This window comes from Excalfactoria chinensis, chromosome 2 (assembly GCF_039878825.1).
Source record: "Excalfactoria chinensis isolate bCotChi1 chromosome 2, bCotChi1.hap2, whole genome shotgun sequence".
Lineage (NCBI taxonomy): Eukaryota > Metazoa > Chordata > Aves > Galliformes > Phasianidae > Excalfactoria > Excalfactoria chinensis.
In genome coordinates, this window is record NC_092826.1 from 1,138,917 (window position 1) to 1,159,060 (window position 20,144).

Sequence of the window (20,144 nt, forward strand, 5' to 3'; positions counted from 1 at the left end):
CATGTTGCTAAGCAGGCACTGCTCTCATGTATTCACTGAAGCACACCTCCAGGAGAAGTCAGCACGTGTTTTTTTGGAGAGCTGCGCAGGGCAAATAAATCCTTCGTTTTTAGGGCTTACCTCCAACTTAATTTGACAACCAAAGCAAAAGCTATGGCATCTCCATCCCAGCTATATGAAGACGGGGTATAGTTTTCCTTGTGTTTTGCAGTGAAAAAGTGTGCGCAGTTGGAATGGTCCAGAGTTGCTGATGTGGTGTGCTGGAATTAAGACTCGTTAAGTCACAGTGTGTTAATGAACCTGGGAAGGGTGAGAGCTCCTGTGGGTGAGGTTTGGGGGTTGTATTGTGATCTCGTAGTGCTACGGGACCGGGACATCATCACAAAAGTTTCAGAGAAAACACAGAAAACTGTTAGCCTCGGCACTGCCGCTGATAATTGCCGAGTGTTCTGGTGGGGAGAAGCTTTAATCAAAGCCAATGTGTATTGTGAGGAGGCAGGGATTTGTTTTATTCCCACAAGGGCTGCCTTTTGTCCTCTATCTGTGTATTTTATCCCTGCTTGATCTTTCTTTTTGCTTTAGTGAAAATACTGAGGTGTTTATCTCGATGGCTCATAGTGATGATGCTCCATGGGGATGTTGCCTCCGTGGTTTGGGTTGCTCTCCGTGGTGCTGTCCCGTAGGGAAATGGACTGTGGGCATTGTAACCCAATGGTCAGAGGTCAGAGCACCAGGAGTTAATTTGCTTTTATCACGATGAGTGGCCGTGCTTCAGCCCTCCCTTGCTTCTGCTGTGTTAATCTGAAAAGGAGTTGAAATGTGACTAATGCCCTTAAAGTTCCTGTCAGTTTTTTTCTTCCCAAATTCATTTGACATGAAAGTGAGAAGTAAACAGAAAGGCTCTGTTTAAGCAGATAACTTGGAAAGCCTTTTCCATCACATTTAAAAACGGCCGTGTCATGGATTCTGCGAATTGGCGGGGTTCTATTTTGTTTTATTTTTTATTTTTTTTGTCTGTGTGGTAAATTTTCTTTTAATAATCTCGACGTGGTTTTACAAGGTTTAGGGATAAGATTTTTTTTGAAGGGATGTTAAACCATTCTCAAAAATGACATCTCATTAAAGTGAAATTCGTCTGCTGGGATTGGAGACTTTACAGGCAGGAGGAAACCAGCACTCCCGTCTGAAAATATGTTTTTTTTCTATAGGAAGTACTCTTAATCTTTTTAATGAGGATCGTATGAGATACACAACCCTGTATTGTTTCGGAGAAGTCTTGACATCTGGCCTAACATAATCCAGTCTCTGTTAGGGACTAGTTAAAGGCTTTAAAAAACAATGTCGCCTCTTCTTGGCGAGGCTCTGGATTAATCTTTTATACACTCCCCCCTCTCAGAAGGAAAGGCACATTATAACATTCAGTCTTTTTTCTCTCTCTTCTACTTCTCCCTAAACACAACTGACATCTGGGTGCTTGCCTTGTCTTTTTTGTGCAAATATCCAAGCCCTGACTTCTTGTTGGGTTTGCAGCAGTGCCAACCTGTTCCTGTGTCTTATACCCTATACCTACACCTGTCCCATACTAGGGCAAACCTCACAAGCCAATATCATGGAATCATAGAACCATTGAATGGCTCAGGTTGGAAGAGATCTTGAAGATTATCAAGCTCTAACCCCACTGCTGTGGGCTGCATTGCCTTGACACAAATGCAACACCCTGCAGTTGGCCTTATTGAACCCTTCATAAGGTTCATAAGGACCTTTGCAGGTCTCATTTGATGCCACCTGTTGTTTCTGTTGTGTCAACTGCACCACTAAACTTGGGGTCATCTGCAAACCCTGAGGGTGCACTTGTTCTCATCATGTATATTTCTGAATATAGACCCTGTGATGCAGATATACCCTATATCCCTGCACCACTGTGCTTGTTGCTTCCCTCCTTTAAGGGGTGGCTATAGTAATTGAGCTCTACTTCGAGGAACTAATGAAAACAAAATAAAACTGGGACTCAGAGGTTAACTGCCAGCTCTAAATGCATATGGAAATACTTAAGAATGATGGGATTTTCTTTTTTTTAATTTTGGTTAATGGAGTAGCAGAGTTTTGAATGGATTCTATTAAAAATAAATGTGTCACTTCCGAACCCAGGGAGGCAATTATAGATTATTTACTCGGGATTGCATTCGTCTTGGATCAGTCCCTCTTGCAGATTTTCCTGGAGCCTGGCGCATGCAGGAAGGAGTGCTCAATCAACAGGGCACATCCTTTTCCATGCACCCACAGTTCTCAAAACCCAGACTGGATCTTGCTGGGAGATCTTGTGGATTTAACACATTCTGAATCTTCGTGGGTTTATTTTGCTTGTGGATAGAAAAGGGAAGTGTTCAAATTCTTTTTTACTTCAAAGTTGGAGAATTCTGACTTCCTTATTTAGCATCATTTGGACACAGTTTTGCTTTTGTAATCCTTAAACCTAGCAAAACGCAGCTGTATCCTGTACATTAAAGCTACAGAAGAAGCAATTTCCACCGGCAGTCTCTTTCCCAACTGCATCCCTAGGAAGGTTTTAGGCAGGGTGAGGACAGAGTTTTGAAATACCATTTGCATTTGCTTCTTTCCAGAGAAAAAATTACCTCAGGATTTTATAGAAAACCCACTTCTTTATTTCCAGAAGTGGGAATGGAACTTTGGGGTTAGAACTAGATGATCTTTGAAGCACCTTCCACAGAATCACAGAGTGGCCCGGGTTGGAAAGGACCTCAAGGATCATGAATGTCCAACCTCCCTGCCACAAGCAGGGCCACCAACCTCCCCATTTAATACTAGACCAAGCTGCCCACATCCCCATCCAACCTGGCCTTGAACACCTCCAGGGATGAGGCATCCACAACCTCTCTGGGCAGCCTGTTCCAGCACCTCACCACTCTCACAGTAAAGACTTACAACCCAAGCCATTCTATGGTTCTAGGCATGTTTCTACAAACTCCTTAATTTCAGTCCTTATCTCCTAAACTGCACATCCACGTTGCTGGGCATGGGGTTGCTTCATAGAACAGTTTTGGACCCTCAACCTCATCCCCTTGCAGGTGAAACGAATCCCAAGGTTGCTCTTGTGCTGCACTGAAATATCAAGTATGGCACTAAGCAAATGTTGTAGGTGAAATTAAGTTCGTTTGTGGTGTGGATGTTGGGTCGTCAAGGCAGAGAGCAGAACAACTAAGAGCAAAGTGCAAGGCATTGCCTACATTGTGTATAACACTGCAGACTTGCTCACAAGTGGTTGTGTTGCTTCTTAACGGGTTTCTGCTCATCAGCAGTGTCTTGCTGACTGGGTGCTCCCACCCAGTTGTGTCTTAAGCCGAAGTGTTTTACTTAGTGTTCATAATGGGCAGAGAGCACAGTTCCTAGAGGATTTGCTGATGAGTGGTAATTCATTAGCCGGGATTTCTTTCCCCTCTTTTGTGATCGCCTCTCCTTGCTTTCAGGCAGCTTTCAGAGTATCAAAGAAAAGCAGAATATCCTTAACAAGGAGGTTTATACAGATTAAAAGTTGAGAACTTTGAGCTGTGGATCAGCAGTTTTGAAATGGAACTGTATGGTCTATTGCAAGAACGCAGGTGGAGAAATGGGCAAGTTGGTGCCCAGGCAAGTGGAGACGTCATCTCTGATTCTGGGATGATTTCAGGTGCTGGGACTCCAGCAGTCTGAGATGGGCTGAGCACTTCTGTCTTTCCCTGGGATGACTTTGTGACTGTTTTTTTTTTGGGAAGGTTTGCTTTTCTTCTGCAGGGCAGAGTTGTAGTATCATAGAATCATTAAGGTTGGAAAAGGCATCCAAGATCACCAAGTCCAGCCTCAACCCATCCCCACCATGCCCCCTCAGTGCCACATCTCCATGTTTTCTGAACACTTCCAGGGTCAGTGACTCCATCACTTCCCTGGGCAGGCTGTTCCAATGCCCGACCACCCTTTCAGAGAAGAATTTTTTCCTAATATCCAACCTGAGTTATATTATCCTCCCCTGGAACCACTCAAGGCCTTTTCCTGTGATGCAGAAGGCAAAGGGTCCCAAAACTGGGGGTATACCTTGCTGAAAGTGACACAGGGACAAAATGTGGTGATATTAGGAACTGAAGCAGGTCTCCAAAGCCCTTTTGCCTCACTCATTGCTGCTCATTCTGTCCCGAGACATCTGTTTTTCCCTGTATAAATTGTCTCATGGGGCCATGAGGTTTCTGATGTCACCGTTCCTTTGGTCCATCCACATTCCCTCAGTGCCAGCTGTGAAAATTCACCGTTAGCCCAGTTGAACAGTCCAGAAAGATGAAATCTGCTTGGGAATACAGTTTGCAAAATTGCACACGCTGTATTTTAAACTCATTTTGAAGCAGTTCTTAACCTTTGGAAGTGGTTTTTATAGGGCCGATAATCCCACCTAACAGCAGAGCATTTTGAGAATATTTTTCGTGGCGCTGAGTATTTACAGTGCCACTGGTTTCTCACCTGACAGTGACAGCTGCTTGAGTGATGTATTTAATTTCTCAATCTTTACCCTCCCAAAAGATTAGTAACTCTTGTTTTTCTTCTCTCCTTCCTCTTTCACCAAATGTGTTTCTTGCTACAAATGCTCCCAACTTCTCCCAGCTCCTTAGCAGCTCAATCGCAGCGATTTTACTTTGCCGATTGCTGGTGTGAAAATTGGTATTTAAAGGGGGAAAAAGAAATGCAAAAAAGCAAAGTGGCTGAATGGCAGCTCCCTGCTCCGTAGCAATGACCCTAATCACTTCCTATTAGCTACCAGCGGCAGGAAAATCACAGGACCTCCATTTGAGATGCGGCCAACTGCTGTTGGCAGCTGGGCTGCCCCCACCGAGCACCCGGGGAAGGCTCAGGACTCATAGAAAGAAAAAGCAAATGGGTTCGTGGGGGCAGAGAGGTCGTTTCGCTTGGCAAGCGTTCGAGCTTCATTTTCAGCTGATTAATTCTTTCCAGGCTAAGCAAACACTGAGCTCACTTTCAGGCCAAAAGATGGATCCATCTGGTTCTTCTTGGCGTGAGAAAAACAAAACAAAACAAAACAAAAAAAACCAACAAAAATGGTTTAAAAAGGGCTGGAAGAAACTCGTGGATTAATTATTGCAGAGTGATGCATTGCTATATGCCGCTGTTTGACGCTTCGGGTCCTTGCATACCCTGGGCTACAGAGGGCAGACTACATGGCTCCCTCTTTGCAGCTGCACGGATCATAAGTCCTGTGAAAATTGAGTTATTTCAGTGTTGAGGTGAGAACTGAAGGTTTTATGGGATAGGATGAGGCATTGGAACAGGCTGCAGTAGGGAAGCGGTGGAGGGATGGAGGTTTTTAAGATAGATACAGCACTGAGGGATGTGGTTTAGTAGGCATGGTGGGGATGGGTTGGGATTGGACTGCAGTAATATCGGTGGTCTTTCCAGCATTAATGACGCTATGAGTCTGTGGAAGTGATGGGGACTGAGTGACAGAGGGAGATGCTGAGTGATGGTACCCAAAGCAACAAGCTTGCACCACGCTCTGTAGGTTGATCAGGTGTTTTTTTTTGTTTTTCAAATAGAGTAATTGATGTTTTCAGCCAAAATTAAGGGTTGTTATGAAGACAAACCCAAAGACTAAATTATACTTACAGCTTACTGTACACCTAAGAAAGTTCTAATGTGAGGTGACTGGGGATAGGACTAGTGATAAGACAAGAGGTAATGGCTTTAAGTTGTGCCAAGGAAGGTCCAGGTTACATACTACAAAAAGTTTCTCCTCCATAAGAGTGATTAGTATTGGAACAAGCTGCCCAAGGAAGTGATGGAATAATTGTCCATGGAGGTGTTAAGAGACATGGAGATGCGGCACTGTGGGATATGATAAATGGTCATGGTGGGGATGGGTAGGGGTTGGACTGAGCGATCTTAGTTTTCTTTCCAACCTTAATGATTCTGTGATTCCATGAATACATTATATTTCTTGCTTTTCTGTCAAGCTGGGCTTGCCTCTTAGTGCCTATTTTCACCCTAAATTTCGCAATATCACAGAATTTTAAGGGCTGGAAGGGACCTCTGCAGATCACCAATCCAGCAACCCTACTATAGGAGTTTCCTTGGAGCCAGAGAAAAGCATTCAAATGGGTTTTGAATATCTTCATATAACGAGACTCCACCACCTTTCTAGGCATCATGTTCCAGTGTTCTATCACCCTCAAAGAAAATAAGTTGTTTCTCATGTTTGGATAGAACTTTCAGTGTTCCTGCTTGTGTCCATTTCCCCTTGTTCTATTGCTTCACTCCACTGTAAAAAGCCTGGTCCCATCCACTTGACTCCTGCCCTTCAGATATTGGCCTCTTATCATCTTTATGGCTCCCTGCTGAACTCTCCAGCAATACCCTGTTTGCTTTGAACTGGGCAGCCCAGAACTGGGCACAATACTGAGAACATCAGGGAAAGTGGCATCATGTAGTGTCCATGGAAATGGACTGCTTCCTCATGGTGGCCTACAGCTCCTACTTGTGGTTAGGAGAAGATTATTCAAAGGTCGTGGACATGGAACGGGCTCCCCAGGGCAGTGAGCATGACCCCAGACTGAAGGAATTCAAGGAGCATTGGGACAGCGCTCTCAGACATAGGGTTTGGGTTAGGGTGGTCCTTTGTGGAGCCAGGAATTAGACTCGATGATCTTTGTGGGTCTCTTCTAACTTGAGGTATTCTATGATTCTTGTATGCAAGAACTATGTAACCAGCTTTCTCAGTGATTTCCTCTTTCTAGACCCTAATTCTGTCTGATGGAGCTGCTCTGAAACAGCAGAGTGAAGCTATTGTTGTCTATAGTCTGTCCTATAATTCCATGAGGTTTCTTCCCATGGTTTCTTCTTTCTGATGGGGTGAGCTCCATGCAGCTATTACTGCTGTATTTCCTCCTAACCCCTTTATTTGGTAAAGCATTTGTGTTTTTCATTTGGTATTTCTATATGGTTTTTTTAGGTTGGATATGAGGAAAAACCTCTCCAATGTTAGGGATGTTGTTAGTGGACGTGATGAAGATGGGTTGATGGTTGGGCTGAATGATCTTGGAGGTCTTTTCCAACCTTAATCACTCCATGATTCTATGGCTTATTCTTGACCTAAGAACTTTGAATGTCTTCAACCTAAGAACTTCTCAATGAATTTTTTTACCTATTTTTACCTATTTTTTTTACCTAATTTTTTTGCTCCTAGAAATAGCATGTTTTTTGTTAGTTTGTGGGTTTACCTGCTTGGGTAACCACTTATATAGAATCATGGAATCATTAAGGTTGGAAAGACCTCTAACATCCAGTTCATCCACACCATGCCCACTAACCATGTCCTTCAGTGCCACATCTCCTCATCCCTCAAACATCTCCAAGGGTGGTGATTCCACCACTTCCTTGCAACCCATTCCCCTTGTTCTATTCCCCTTGTTCTATTCCTTGCAAACCATTTCCCCTTGTTCTATTGCTTCACACCACTGTAAAGAGCCACTTTTTCTTAGAAGAAATTGTTCCTAAAACCCAATCTGAACTTTGCTTCTGGTCGAAACTGTGAGTGCTACTCACACTTTGGCTTTGCATAGTATCTTGTTTGCTGGATCCTGGCATTACTGCACCAAACCCAGGGCTGGGAGCTGGATCTGCCCCGTGTCTGACCTTGGCACCATCCCACTTTTGTGGGACTGAGCTCTTGGAGAAGCTGGGAACCCTTTGGGGTTGCGTGAACATCTGCGACTGGTGCCTTCCCACTCCCTGGTCTGTCCATCCATCCCTGGTTCTGCCCATTGGAAGGAGGATTTACAGAAGTGCACAGGGAGGTCTACAAGGTCACAGCTGTTAAAGCTGGGAAAGTGGAAAAAAAGGGCAGAGGGGGTTCCCAAACTTGGCACGTGCACCATAGCCACCTGTCTGGAGCCATCAGTGGTGTTGCAGTTCGGAGTATGTTTTGATTACAAATAATTTCCTGTGGTTTTAATCCATCCCCATGGAAAAAATAGGGATTTAATAATTGTTTCTCAAGTTATTTTGGGTGAGTTTGGATTCGGGTTGCTACAGGCAGCCTGGGACTTGCTGACATTTGTGCTGAAATGAAAACAAATGCATGAATGGAAGCTGAGAAGGAGAACCCACCACTGAAACACCAACCTCATGTCACTTAGTGCAATTCTATACAGAAAAATGTTTTATGGCTTGGTCACTGTGAACCCTAACATCAGCAGCATCTCTTCCAGCTGTGCGGAGGGACCTTAAGTCTTGTTGTAAATTGCATTTGAAATGCTTGAAGAAAAAGGGGGGTCAGAGGGCAAATGTTATTTTTGGCATGGGAAGGAACATTCTTGGTGGGAGCTGTGTTCAGGAGTGAGGTGGCAAGAGTTATTTCCTGTTGCCTCCCACTAAGAGAGTCTTGATCTCTTCTGCACGTGCAACAACCAGCTGTGTTTCAACACAACCCAGGGCTCAGGGTGGCTGTTGGGTGGAAGAAATGGGAAGATGCTGGGAAAAAAATGTCCAAAAATGCAAGAAAAGTGAGAGTATTGTTTTTTCCATCGCTCTAAAACTTCGCATGGGATGGGCAATGGCTTTGGCAAAGTGTGTTGAAAAGTTTAGGTCATGTTTTTAGAGTTTATGTTTTCTAGAATTACCTTCTGCCCTGTTTGTTAATCATAGAATCATATAGAGTCATAGAACCATTAAGATTGGAAAAGACTTCCAAGATTATCCAGTCCAGCTGCAATCCACCACCAGTATTGCCCTCTAAACTGTGAATGGGAAGGACAGGAATGCAGCTTCAAAAATAGAACGTGAAATGTAAAGAAAAGGATAAAATAGGAAAAAGATCCAGGTTGTTTTTCAGAGCTTCTGTGCACCTAAACACCTTCTGCAGGAGAGAATGTTTCTGCATCTGGGTAATTCCTTTCCTCTGTGAAAAACTGAATTGCTCTGAGCAGAGGGTATTTGGGAAGTGTTGATTCATAAATGCTGATGGGAATCCCAGGCTCTGGATGTTTGGAGTCAGTGGCACTGGTCACTGAAATGTTCTTCAAGAGGTTGGCTCCTAGGGCTATAAGAACGAAAAGACATGATTTAGTGGGCATGGTGGTGATGATGGTTGGACTTGGTGATCATGATAGTCTTCTCCAATCTTATTGATTGAATGTGAGAATATGAGAAGTTTGTACAATCCAATTTGCAAATGCCCTTTATTTTCCTCTGGGTAGCAGGAACTTAGAGAAATGCTTCTCACAATCTTTTCAACTATCCAACTTTGAGTGATGGAGATGGGAAACGGCCTCTCCTGCTCCATTCTCCAAACACTTCTGGCAAGTTTGAGGTAGAAGGACAGGGTTTGCCTTAGAATCATATAACCATTACGGTTGGAAAAGACCTCTAAGATCCTCGAGTCCAACCATTGACCCATCCTCACCATGTCACAGAAACATAGAATCATTAAGATTGAAGAAGATATCTAAGATCAAGTCCAACCCCAGCCCATTCATGCCATGCCCACCAAGCATGTTTCTTAATACCATATCTCAGAGTTTCTTGAACACCCTCAGGGGTGATAACTATGACCTCCCTGGGCAGCCTGTGCCAATGCATTACCACACCTTTGGACAAGAATTTTTTCCTGATATCCAACCTGAACCTCCCCTGGCACAACCTAAAAGCCGTTAGATTTTGTCCTATAACTGGTTACATGGGAAAAGAGCCTTTATCACAATCAGAGCGTGGCATCACACTGCAGAAAATGCTCCAACAAGAAGTTCTGTGTTTATCTAGAGCTTCAGCATCAGTGTAAAGTCAGGGAAGAAACGCATCTCCAAGCAGCCAGGATCTTTCTGCCTGCTTAGGGAATGGGCTGCCTGAACTCCCAGCTTCTCCGTTTGTTTTTTTCTGTTGGCAATGCTGAAGCAAGGTTTCCTCCGGCAGGTTTTTTAGAATTTTATTTTATGAGAATAGTCGGTGATGACTCCCCAAGTGCTGTAAAAGTTAATGTGATAGTCTCTCTGCGCCTGTGCTCATTTTTATAATTTTTTATTTTATGAAACAGGACAGGGAGCTTAGTGACTTATTACTATTCATTTCGTTTCAATGCAGTAAATATTGATTCAGTTGGGGGTTTTCAATTTAAACCACTCGGCGATTATATAAAATATTACTAGCCTCTGAAATTATGCTTACCGATCCCTTCGGCTGCTCATTAACGAAGGAGTGCAATTTTTAGATCCCTTTGCTTTCATCATTCTAATAAATGGGCTAAGCTCCCTTTTTGCACGGAAGGTGCTGTAGACTCAGCTAGCAGGGGCTTGACAGCCTCGGTGCAGCTCTTAATTTGGAGCCCATTTCAAAGGATTTTGTATTTTCTTTTTTTTTTTTTTTATTTTGAGCCATGGAATTCTCTTCCTCTGATTCCTCGGAATCGCTGTAGAATGGGAACAGCTGGGATGCTGCTCCTGCCCCGTTGGAAGTGATACATCCCAGGTTCTTGCAGCATCACATCCACTATATGACATGAACCCCAGGGACATGTTTGCATGCATTGCAAGGGGCAAGAAATTAGGTTTGGTACGAAGAGTGAGGTAATGAAGCATGGTTAGAAATGGTTAGAATGCCCTGATCGGCATGGAATTAAATTAACCTTTGGAAAATGTCTCCAGTTCCATTTATCTGTCATTTGGGGGTGCTTCTCATATGGAAATGAGTCCAGTGGATGCCCCAGGTCCTTTCCCTTCTTGTCCTCCAACCTCTCCATCCCAACAGCCTCCCACTGAGCCTTTTTGGGGCTCCTGGTGTGTCCTTGATGGAGGGATACAGGACCACAGCATCCATAGGAACAACTGGAGCATCCTTCTTCACCAGATCGCTGGTCCCGATGGAAACAGAGCTGTGGATCTCTGCTTGGTTGTAGAAATCATACAAGGGTGGATGCACAGAATCATAGAATCATGGAATGGCTTGGATTGGAAGGAACCTCAAAGATCATCTAGTTCTAATCTCCCTGCCACAGGCAGGGTTGCCAAAAGTATATTCTATTGGGATTGGTGCATCTAGGCTGGAATTTAGGGTTAGAATTAGGGTTGCTGTGAATTACCAACACCGCACCAAACACCGCTGTATTTTGCAATGATATAAATGTGTGTGCTTCTTCTTGAAAGAAACTGAAAAATTCAGATTTGGAGGAATGTCCCCACATCCCACAGTTGAGTCTTGTCCCATTTTTTTGGTCAACCAACTCGGCAGAAAAGGTGAAAAACAGGGAAGATATCATCATCATGTTGCAGTTTCTTGAAGACAAGGAAAAGTTGAGATTGGTCTCAAGTTCTCCATTTCTTTTAAATACCACCAAGAATATATGACGGCCATGAGAAGGCTCTGAAATCATCGGCTTTAGGAAGAGCTGCATTAATTGGATCAATGCTAATATGTGATTTAAAATACATTGTCAGTGGAACAGAGTTTGGCCAAGAAATGGTGCGACGCGTGAGTTACGATGTTGTATTTCTCAGGGCAGAGACGTTCTTTGCTTTGTGCTTTGCACAGCACTTAACCCTTGGTGGACTCCCCCCAGAATAAGTGATGATGTGGCCAAATAGAACTAGGATGAGACTTCAAATGAGAGAAGAAAGAGCTAAAACGCAGCCACGTAGCCAACTCAGATCATTAAACACTGTTTTAAACACCGCTTTTAGACCACTTTTAAGGGTGGCAGTAAACTACCTTTGCGATAATCAATAAATTTTTAGACTACTTGCGTATTTCAAACTTGCCAGCCCGACTTCCTTTAGTTAATAGCTAATCTTACCAATTTGTTACAGTGTGATTGAGAACATTGCAGTGAAGGTGACCATGAGTTTCATTGCCAAAATGCCTCTGCGTTTGTAGATATTTTTCTGCAAAATTTGAATAGTTTATTTTTATTTTATATAAGTCCCTAAGACTGATGAACTTGTCAGGTTTTTAGGTACCTACTGCTGAAGATGGAAGTATATTACTTTAATAATAGTAATAGGAAAATGAGTTTGAAAAGATTTTTGTGAAGTCCTGCTCATTTATTTTTTTTCCCCCAATATCTGAAGACTTTAGATGCATATAACAATATTTGTGTGCAGCTATATGCTCTGTTGCAACACATGGCTGGGAGTTTCAGAACATGGCAATGCTGGAGATGGATGGAAATTGGGTACCAGCTTCCTTAGCCCCCTTTGCAGTCTCCTCTTTGGGTATTTTTAATTGCTTTATAAGATATTTTTTGCACTCCTGCAATGATGGCAAATAACGTAAGAGTTGCTTTGTGTTGTCTTAGTGTGGTTTATTTGTGCTGGGGAACCAGTTTGGGCTTCCCAAAGCGCAGTAGCAAAGAGATTTTCCTTCTTTGCTACAAAGCAGACAGTCATTTTCATCTATGCCACTCAGGAATGCGATCCTTTTATTGCGATGGGGGCTCATGAAGTCATTTGTCCTTGTTGACTGAGTATTTATGACGGCAGCTCTGGATGGTGTTTCCCTTTGATTGAATTTTATCAGCTGGCAAGAGTTGTTCCCATCCTCCAGACACAGATCTTACCTGTTTGTTCCCATCTTTCATTTAGTTCTTGGCCATAGATACGGTTTGAGCATGGGGATCAGTGGTATTTCTATAACACCCTATATGTTTGGGCTTTCTCCTATTGTTTTAATTCGCTTTATGGCAGCTCAGTATTCAAGGAACGTAAAACTGTTCACCTCTTCTCGTGAGCTGTTATTCCATCAACTCTTCAAAATTATTAATAATATTGCTCAGTTTTGCACGTTGCTTTTCATCATAGCTTTCAAGGCAGGGAATCATAAAGTCCTTAAGGTGGGAAAAGACCAGTAAGATAATCAAGTCCAACCATTGTAATAGATGTAGGGAAGTTCTGATAGTGATTGGGTTGCAGACTGGAGAGCAGGACAGTCCTCATCACCTCTTAGGGAGAGGGTTTTGAGATTCACAGCGGTCACCAACCTAAAGGGAACCCGATGTCCCTTTGGATCTGCTCCTCTGCAGTGTGCTGGGTCCTTCTTGGAGACCACGACAGCAGCAGGGATGCTCCAGGTCTGTAATTTAGAGTAATTTGGATAATTTAGGAGAAGAACGGGATAAACATGAGCAGGTGATGATGTGTCCTGGTGTAACCAAGCAATTGGCAGGTGACAGCCCTGTCGGCCCCCACCAAGGTGTCAAGTAACCCCAAACTTTTGGGATGTGGTTCATCCCTCTACAGTATCCCTGGGTATTGCTATGGCTGATGGTGGCACTTCACGTTTTAGAGCACCAGGAGGTATTTGAGATTTCACCCCCAAGAAAGTTGCTCCAGGTGGAACATAGCTTTGTCTTTGTGTGAACACCAGGAGACATAAAGATCCTGGTAGGTCAAAGTTCCCATCAGGGAACATCTCTGTTATCTCCCTTGTGCTGGGGACAGTCCTTGTATAGCCAAGGCAGTAGATTGCTTGCTGGGAAGGGCAGCTTTTTTTTCTTCCTTTCTTCAAATGTACTGTTTTTCCCTTTGTTTTGGAGGATGTTTTTATTTTTCCCCAGCTCAGCAAGGTTCAGCGGTCCAGCTTCGCGCATTGCAGAAGTGTAAGAAACACTCGGTTTAATTTGCGGTTAGATATCTGTTAAGATTGCATCCACTTCCCCAGTCAGCACTTAATTGGCAAGTCGCTTGATTTAACAGCGTGGGAGCCGGCACCGGAAAAATGGCTTGAATAAATCACTGCCTGACGCCAGAAAATAGATATAATCTCAACATTAACTACATTAATAGTAGCAGGAGCCGAATTAAGAAAGCCATAAAGTAAAGGCAGGAGAGTATAAATTACAGCCATCTCACTGTGTCTTCTTCAAGCTCTGCTTTGCTCCTTCCCTGCCCTGCTGGACCTCTGCTCACCCGCAGTGGGGACAGACTGTGCCCTCTTGTAGGGACAAGAGCAGTGCTCTGAGAGCTCACACCTTTCCCAGTTGTTGCCATCCCATCTGGGGCACCACCAGCCTTGCCTCAATCATTTTTAATGGCTGATTTCAACAGCATCTCGAATGCAAGGTAATTGCTCTGCAGTTGCAAAAATGCATTTCATTTTTTCCCTCCTCAGCTTCAGCCTTGGCTCCTGACCCATCCTTTGATCATGTCTACCTTTAACATTATTATTTTGGGGTGGGCAGGGGGAAGCAAGATACTTCTTAATGGTGGAGAAATCTTCATTAAGGTACAGGCTTCTTGCACACAGCAAAGTGTCTGTCTGCCACTTACCTGAGCAAAGTTTCCTTTCTTTGATGGATGAACTAAAACAGATTATGGAAAGTGGGAAACTAAGAGAAATATATTCAGTTTCACCTTAATGGAAATGAATTTGTGCGTTTGCTTGCCTTGCACCTTCTTGACGGCGAGTCTTTGCAACAGATAGAATCACAGAATCATTAAGGTTGGAAGCGACTTCCAAGGTCTCCAAATCCAACCAGCAACCTATCGCCACTCTTTGCGATTTGGGTTGTGTCAGTGCCGTGAATCAGTTTTGGGTTCATTCAAGATGTTATCACACTGTCTTTCTTTCCAGTTGCTCTGAGTCTGATGCCAGCAGAGGGAGGTAGTTCTGTGTGAGTCCTGCACTGGGGAGGCTGAAGGATGATTTAGTTTTAATGGGAGAGCACAAGCGAGTTTTTTGGATTTCACATACATGTTGAACACACACACGTTGCTGAAATGGGGGACCAGGGATTTTACACTTTGGAGCTGTAGAAATCCTTATACGGCCTTGTTGGAGCTGCATCCCACGTGTGCTGCGCTGCATAGGTGCGTATTTTCACAGCCAAAGGAACATCAGAAACACTGAGCATGTGATTTTGCATCGGTGCCAGACCATGTTTTACCCTGATCTTTTTTCCCTAATCTCTCTGAGGGCGTTTTGACCAATATATGACCAATTCATCCTGCTCAACCTACATGACCAACACGTGCTTTTTTTTCCCCCCAGTTATCTGCTAACTAGATGCGACAGGTTTTTTGTTCCATTGGAAGCAAATATTAGATATTTCAATTTACGCTTCCTTTCTGATCCTAGGAGAATTGTTGGGAACCTCTCCGAGTTCTGTTTGAATGGGGAGAAGGACAGATCCCATCGTTCCATGCCTTCACCTCCTGAACTTCTTAACTCTGAGCCAAGAGGAATGAGTGCCACTCGGTGTGGTTGCAGCTTTGCAAAGTACCCATTGCTCCCCCTGAAATGGATTTTTAAAAGCGTCATTTTACGGAGAATTTTACTTTCCATCTTGTTGTTTATTAGGCTCTTAAAGGGAAAGCTTGTAATGCATCCATTGATCGAAATACCAATTGAATAGATGTGAGCACATAAAATAGTCCCGACCCTTTAATAATGGAGCAATATCATTTGTAATGTAGGCAATGCAATTAGTATTGCTAACCAATACACTGCCCCTTGATGGGTGCCTTTGAATCATTTTTATACTTTACAGTATATACTGAGTTCAAGCAGCCTTCCTTTTGTACTTTGGCTTCTAAGTGGATCTAAATCCTTTATCTGTTTGCGTGTGCATGTTTATTTATAAAATATGCATGCATACGTTTATAAAATATATATTTATATGTACTTACGTAGTCATACACAACACTTGTGTTTGGATATTTGCTGCTTTGACTGTAGGAAATCCAACAATTTGTGCTAAGGGATCAGGAGCAGGGTTACATGGCTGCTTCCCAAGCCAAATTTTGTAGGTTTAATTGCAATGGGTGCCCAGAAATGCTGGTACTAGGTACATACATGATTATGCCACAACTGCCCACTTTCAATTTCAGAGAATCATAGAAGATTGGAAAAGACTTCTAAGATCATCAAGTGCAACCGTCAACCCATCAACCACTGCACTCCCTCATTGAATCATGGAATCCAAGTGTAGACCGATGACAAGCGGCTTTCCTCTGCCATCGGTGCTGGTACCAGTGCTGTTTAACAGCTTTGTGGGTGACATGGACAGTGGGATCAAGTGCACCCTCAGCATGTTTGCAGATGATACCAAGCTGAGTGGTACAGCTAATGTGCTAGAGGGAAGGGATGCCATCCGGATGGACCCGGACAAGCTTGAGAGGTGGGCCCATGCCAACCTCATAAAGTTCAACAGGGCCATATGCAAGGTCCTGCACCTGGGTCAAGGCAATCCCAAGCACAGATGCAAGTTGAGCATTGAGTGGCTTCAGAGCAGTCCTGAGGAGTAGAATTGTGGGGTTTCACTTGCTGAAAGACTCAACATGAGCTGACAACGTGCACTTGAAGCCCAAGAAGGCCAACTGTATCCTGGGTTGCAGTAAGAGAAGTGTGACCAGCAGGGAGGTGATTCTGCCCCTCTACTCTGCTCTTGTGATAGCCCCACCTGGAGTACTGCATCCAGTTCTGGTGCCTCCAATACAATAAGGACATGAAGCTGTCCGAGTGGGTGCAGAGGAGGGTCTTGACAGTAATCAGAGGGCTGGAGGACCTCTGTTGTTTGGATAGGATTAGGGTGCTGAGGTTCTTCAGCCTAGAGAAGAGAGGGCTCCGAGGGGACCTTACAGTGGCCTTCCAGTACTTGAAGGGGGCCTACAGGAAAGCTGGAGAGACTTTATTAGGCCAGGTAGCAACACAACAAGGGGAAGTGCTTTTAAACTGGAAGAGGGTAGATTTAGAGTAGACATTAGGAAGAAATTCCTAATGACAGTGACAGTCTGATGGTGAAGATTTTTATTGAGCATGCATGCAGGGTCTTGTTCATCACAGTTGGAAACACATATCTAATGGTGGTGACTGTGTTAAAAAACAGCGATTTGTAGATGAGAATTTGTCCTATCAAACAGTGTTATTATCCTCTTTTTAGCAGTTGTAGCTTGGAAATAAATAAGGAGGCATTTCTTTTGGAGTGACCTTTGTGTATATGACCTAGGATGATTCCTATTCACTCACTGTGGCCCAGGCAAGCCAACAGTTGGGACACCCATGTCCAAGGCCATCCAGTCAAGCTGCCAACCCATCACCACCTGGAGGAGAAATGTTTGTTAATTATTCCTTAGGGCAATAAGAGGGCAGCAAACCCAATTTTCCTGCAGGGGAAGTAAAAGAGAAGAAGCACAGCCCCACAAAACTTGTTTTTTACCTCTTCCCTGTCGATCAGACCCCAGTGCAATATTTCCATTGAGCCCTGCTGCCTGACTGAGTTATTAGTTTTCTGTAATTAAAACGTATCAACTGTTCTTGCTGCTAGTGGTATTATTATTATTATTATTATTATTTCTTGCGTCAGAAGAAGAGCATTTAAAAAGGAGCTGTCTCTGGAAAAAGCAATTACGCTGTGTATTTTTGGAAAACAAGGAGTGAAAGCCTTGAATAGGGTCTGGCTGAGTATTTCCTGGCTTCCCTCCATGTTTTAGAGGCTCTGTAGCCAGTCACCGAGGGTGGTAGCACACTGCTGAAGGATTAAGCATTAATGTCCCATCCCACATGGCTATGGGACCCGGTCCTGCCTATCTCGTGTGCTATGAGAGCTCCATTTCAGCTGATCAGAATTAAGCCGTAATGAACTTTGTCCAATCGTCTGAGCTAATGGAGGTAAAAGGAATCTAATTAATGGGACAATGGTCCCCTGGTCTTCCCGGTATAATTACTGATCTGCTGCAGCATTAGAGCAGTGTGTTGGAAAGCTGTGTATTAGGGGCTGTCAGCAGTTCCATTCTCCATCTTCGCTTAAGCGGTTTAACAGGAGGCTGTCATGGGTTTTAGTTTGAACGTTGACCTACCTTGAAAACAGCTTCATCTGGACTATCACGTCTTCTTGAGCAATCCTTTTGTCTTTTCTCCAGGCCACTATTCAATCGGAGAAGTTTTTACAGTGTTAGGACTTTACTGGATTGGTTAACTTTTGGACATTTCGGAACATCCATTGATGACCCAATTCTGGTGGGATCAGACCTCCTCCTATGGAGGAACTAAGCGAAGTGGTTTGGAGTTGGGCTTTCAGATGGTCAAGCAGAGCTGCTATAGTCTGGGCTTGGACAGAAGATGGGTTTCCAAAGCATGAGGAGGTGTGTAACCCTTTGGAAGCCATGGAGAAGAGCTTTGCAAGGAGCTGAAACAGGGATCGAGGAACGAGGGAGAATAGAAGTTGTTAATTATGAAGGCAACATTTCAGAAATTGGAAAGAAATTGGGCAGAGCAGCCAACCTCAACAAAAACTTAACTTCATTCATAACTCAACAGAAGAGTCCCAGCTGTGGGTCACTGGGGTAAAACACAGTGATGCATAGAATTCCCTGTGGAACTCAAACCCTGGCAAACTGAATGCAGTCATCTTGGCCAAAAGCCTCTGGTCAGAAGGTCACGAAGCCAACCAAGCTGTTGTCAACCATGGAATGAGAACAGAATAAGAGGCCAACATGAGGCCAACATAATGCCAAACAGCCTTTAGGAAAGAGTGAGCCATGGGAAGATGAGTGATTGAGAGTGATTGAGACCACAGCAGCTGTTTGCTGTCAGGAACGATGATGAAACATTAATTACAGGCAGAAGCAGCATCCTGATGGGAAACAATATTGTCCTACTGGCAGCTCAGCAAAGATGCGTTTAGTTGGTGGAGCCAGGCACCTTTGTTTGGGTGAAAGTGTGGAAGTTAAAACTGGGTGGAAACCTGGTCATGGATCTAGAAGGAGGGTTTATGGCAGCAAATGAAGTGGGTGGAATATCTCTCACGGAGTATGTGTGATATGAAGGGAACCCATAGGGTACTGATGTAGATTTGGCCAGTTTCTGTCTACGTATGGCAAGCCATAAGACTGACAAGAGAGGTCAGAAGCGATTTTAAGACTGCTGAAATTGGAATTGAAACTGAAGTGCACCCTTCTGCAAAGGCCAGAATGACCCCAGTGTATCAGTGAGATCTTATTTAACCTTGTTTTAGGGGGAGAGGTTTCAGTGCGTCCCGTAACGTGTGTGATCTTAAAGTAGGGCTGTGCCTGCAACAAATGATGGCTTTTTGCTTGTCCCTCTGTCACCAGCATCTGATCACTCAATTCCAGTTACGTTTAGAAAAGGAGATGCCAATTAAACTCTTGGCATTAGCAACGCTTTCAAATTTAACAGGAAAAACTCTCTTGTTATCCCCAAGTAATTAAACCCTCAGTCAATATCCGTCTGCAGTAATCCTCTCTGGCTGTACCGGGGTGCTCTGCAAGTCAGTAAAGCTGTTGTGGGATCAGCTCGGAGCAACTGCTTGTGATGGATTGGGAGCCAAGCCATGGCCCAGGTTAGCTTCTGAGATATCCCACTGTGAAACGTCAGTACTCAATGGCATCATTAGCTGACCCTCTTTTAATAATATCCCCTTTTTCTGATGCTCTTTTGCACTTGATGAGCCTGGTAGGGAGCTGTTGTGCTTGGGCTGCCTTCCATCATCATTCCCACTGGTACTGATGTATTTTATTTCTTCTCATCTTGCTACCCTGTCCCATCTTTCATTTACAAACTCGTTAGGGCAGGAATACATCTTTTCTTCTAGTTTGCAGTGGGAAGAAATAAAACTAACTGAGCTGCAGTGCTGGGTGTATGGCGATGGGGTGGGAGCAGAAGTGCATGCAGGCATATAGCATTCTGAGCACTGGGGCTTTTAAACTCAGGTATTCAATGATTCTCTAATTTATGTATCATCATGGGGGAAAAGGTAAAAATTGTATAAAATCACAGAATATTAGAAAATCCCAAAGTAGAAGGGACCCAACAAGGACCATTGATTCCAACTCCTGGCTTCACACAGCACCACTCAAAATCCAAACCCTGTGTGTGAGAGCATTGCCTGTATGTTCCTTGAGTTCTGGTAGCTCGGGGCTATGACCATTACCATGGGGAGCCTATTCCATGCCTGACCACTCAAAAAGGTGAAGAACCTTTTCCTAATACCTGACCCTTGCCACAGCTTTGGGTCATTCCTTGGAGTCCTTCCCAGCATTGAGAAGGGGGCATGCTGTCAGGTGAAAGTGCCTTCGAAGAACTTTAGTGCATTTATAAATAAGAGCAGAGCTGTTTTAAGGGCTGCTTGCAGCATTACCATGAATTGCCAA

At 43.9% G+C, this 20,144-nt stretch overlaps 1 protein-coding gene across 1 annotated transcript in view; it reads left to right on the forward strand.

Moving 5' to 3' along the window:
• The window catches only part of ZC3H3 (zinc finger CCCH-type containing 3), a 145,324-nt gene that overhangs the window by 67,458 nt on the left and 57,722 nt on the right, over positions 1 to 20,144 (forward strand). The gene's annotated exons all lie outside the window — the stretch shown is intronic.